Below are 3,769 nucleotides of genomic sequence, written 5' to 3'. Positions count from 1 at the left end.
ATGTGTGTGATGTCCTTAGGTTAGTTAGGTTTAAGTAGTGCTAAGTTCTGGGGGACTGATGACCTAAGATATTAAGTCGCATAGTGCTCACAGCCATTTGAACCATTTGAACTACCCTCACAGATGCCAACCACAACATTTAAAGCTCTGTTTGGCAGTTTGTGTGATGTGGCTCCTTTCTCACAGAGGAATGTGCAGGAAGGCGCCGGACTGTGGGTACAACAGGTTTTGAGGACCGGGTTCTATAGTATATGGAGACGAACCCTAGTACAAGCTCCAGGCAAGTGGCTCGCCAACGTGATGTATCCATCTCTCTGACCTGCACTCCCATGGAAGCCACTCCGAACACCTGTTGTGGCGCTAATGCGATGCAGCTGTGTATTGTCTTCGGGGACGATTTGTTGCCATTGCACACACACTATCCATTACCGGACGCACGCTCGTAAGTACCTTTTTGCTCGATTTCTCATTAGGAATCCGTTATTCCAATATGTCGGTTTTATTAATAAATGATAATTAATTGAAACCCTCAGCTGCCGACAGGTGTTGTTGATATAACTCGATGGGGACAGCTGAAAATGTGTGCCCCGACCGGGACTCGAACCCGGGATCTCCTGCTTACATGGCAGACGCTCTATCCATCTGAGCCACCGAGGAGATTGTGGACAGCTGGTAAAGTGGGTCTCACGGGAAGCGTGCAAGGGATAAGTCCCTGCAGTCGCGCTATTCATCTGTGTCCTCGGTGGCTCAGACAGATGCCGGCACGGTAGCTCGGCGTGTTCAGTCAGAGGGCTGTTCGCCCTCTGTAATAAAAAAACTTAGTAAAGAGATCAACTTGAACGGCTGTCTTATGACGTCCGCCCAGACCAAACGCAACGAACAGTACCGAACAAAATGCAAAAAAAAAAAGAAAGAGAGAAAGAGGCAAGCAACAATAACTAAAAAAAATGGATAGAGCGTCTGCCATGTAGGCAGGAGATCCCGGGTTCGAGTCCTGGTCGGGACACACATTTTCAGCGGTCCGCATCGAGGTATATCAACATCACCTGTCGGCAGCTGAGGGTTTCAATTAATTATCGATTATCATTTATTCTAGAGAAGCTGCACTGTTATCAATGGTATCTGTTCTTTCGAGAACAGTTACTTTCTTCAAATATATGGATTTATTAATGTTCACTCCTAGAAATTTTGTGTTTGTTAGGAAGTATGTACATGTTCGACAATATATAATTTAACAGTGTCATTTTCTCTCTTTAAACTGATATTCATGGCATTTGTTTTTCTTATGTTCACTGTAACTTTATTGCACTGTCACTAATTGTAAACTTCTTTGAGGGTTTCATTTCCTTCCTCTGCGACGAGTTCTCGTTTTCTCACAGACTGGTCCGCCGGAGCACTCCATCAAGGTGCTATCTCTCGTTTCCTCGACTCCTCGTTGCACCAAGGAGTGTAAAGCCGGAGTGTGAGAAGAAAGTGAACACGACCAGTCGGCGATGGCCGATTGTGCGGCGACAGCTCAGTAAACAGTAGCCGTGGAGCCGGTGTAGACAGCTGTAAACAGCAGTGACGCCTAAGTCCAGAAGCACACCGCCGAGCCGGCCGCAGCATCGGCGCCACGTATCGGGAAGAGTTTGTGGCTTGTTTCTGTAGCTGGGCTGACTGAAGGTGGGAGTGTACGGCGTCACGGCGCGTCCTACGTCTGTCGCTATTGCTGTATGGCTATACGTCACACAGGTGTGAGCATTTTGATGTTGCCAACTACTTGCGCCACATATATCGCAGCTGTGAACCTCACAGTACGTAGCTTACTAAAACGTGTAACTGACCTAGCTTTACACAATTTCTGAATTTTAGCTGAATTAACTGATCTTCGATCGTGTAACGGCAGTTGTTTGAAATTAGCTGTACTGAACTCATCGTGGTCTCGGTTGCTGCGCTTAGCGTGTGGGAAATGTACTTAAAGGGGTAGTGAAATAATGAAAGAAGAATAAAACTGTACATTAATTTTTTTCTTCAACAAAAAACAAATTACATTTCTTTACCACGGGGAAACAGCCCCTTAAGCACAAAAGCTGAAAAAAACATTGCACCCTTTAGGAAAATTAACTGTATCAAAATTACAAGAATAATTAACATTTTATCACTAATACTACCTTAGAGAAGCAAGAATCTGCACAATATATAATTAAGGGAAGAATAGGCCATTAAAATTATTGATCAACACAGTAACACACCAGATGCAAGAACATCAAGCAGTAGAGAAAGCAGCTTCTTGGAACATAAGAAACAAATAATAACAATAATAATAATGAGCGTATGGCTTTGGTGGCTGGGAGACCCCTCGCGGGGCGGTTCGGTCGCCGCTCTACAAGTTCTTTAACGCCACTACGGCGACTTACGAGTGAATGAGGATGATATGATGGTCACTCAACACCCAGTCATCTCGAGGCAGAGAAAATCCCTGACCCGGGACCCCGTGTGCGGGAAGCTAGAATGCTGCCGCAAGGCCACGAGCCGCGGACTAGAAACAAATAAGTTACAGTTATCACATGAAATATTAAAGGACCAAGGCCACTTTCAAATCACAGTGAATAACAGCGTAACTTTGCAAATTAGTTGCGTGCACCAGCTGCAACAGGCACAACTCACATACGGAGACCCTCTGCAATGGTTACACGGAACAAGGTGTGTCACCCGATGTCTACGTAACCCTTCGGAGTCGCAGATGTGCGGACTGACCGACGCGTGGACGATTTATGCAACCAAGGTAGCCCCACGCAAGTAAGTGCATTAACAGCTAGAATGGAAGGCAGACCTAGGTTACAAATACTTCTTAGTCGAGATACAAGGGTGAAAATTGCACAAAGTCGTAGGCCAAATTTGAAAAACAGTATGAATATTACATTTTCTTTAGCAAAACATTGCACCAGCCCACTACGCTTGTGAATGACACAAATTTAAGCAACCGCCCAAATACCTAGGCCTTACTACCTTCCAACCTTAATAATATGAACAACCTTACAAACACTATAAAATGCAGGTAATAGGTTGACTAGACAGCATACAGAATTTGTAGAAATTTTAAATATATAGTTTACAATAAAATATTGGCTAGGTCACAATTTTACGTCATGGAACTTGCAATGCAGCACAGCATGCTACTCGTAAAATTGCAAAACTTAAAACAAGGCAGATCAAGCTTCATAGCTTACAGTTTACCACAGTTCCAGCACCAGCTCAACAGTAAATAAAAGGTCATTTACACACAGCAGAACAACAGTCCAGTGACGTAACCGTAGTTTAAACATAGCAGTCCACGTGAGCTATTCTAGAACACACCAAGATTTCCATCAATTTTCAACACAAATAAGTCATGAATTTTAAACAAATCGCTCACATGCAAACTTAAACAATGTAATATTACACATAGCTGGAGCCAAATTATGTGAAGGCAGTCATGTAAAATACAATTTCGAGTCACTTCGCAGCCACGCTGGCAATACAGATGCAGTAGGAAGCATGTACAGTTCCTGGATCTAGACTTTGAAACATCAATACGTTCGCACGTTCCACTTCCAGATTAACCCGTTCTCTACTTATGTACCAATAATAATGGTGTCATCAGCAAAAAGAATTTTATCCCCATCGTTAAAACTATTGAAAAAGTCATTAATGTATATCGAAAGCAGCATGGGTCCTAATATGATACCCTGAGGAATTCCTGTGTTAATATATTTTGGTTTCTGGTAAGTGTTTCACTAAAAGTTTA

At 43.3% G+C, this 3,769-nt stretch overlaps 1 non-coding gene across 1 annotated transcript; it reads right to left on the bottom strand.

The window, feature by feature from the left end:
- Positions 1–583: 583 nt before the first annotated feature.
- Trnat-ugu lies at positions 584–657 on the bottom strand. The gene has a single exon. It is a non-coding gene; the product is annotated as a tRNA-Thr (tRNA).
- Positions 658–3,769: the final 3,112 nt, after the last annotated feature.

Source organism: Schistocerca piceifrons, chromosome 2 (genome assembly GCF_021461385.2).
Source record: "Schistocerca piceifrons isolate TAMUIC-IGC-003096 chromosome 2, iqSchPice1.1, whole genome shotgun sequence".
NCBI lineage: Eukaryota > Metazoa > Arthropoda > Insecta > Orthoptera > Acrididae > Schistocerca > Schistocerca piceifrons.
Note: the sequence above shows the minus strand (reverse complement) of the source record. Positions and strands in the feature narration are given on the sequence as shown.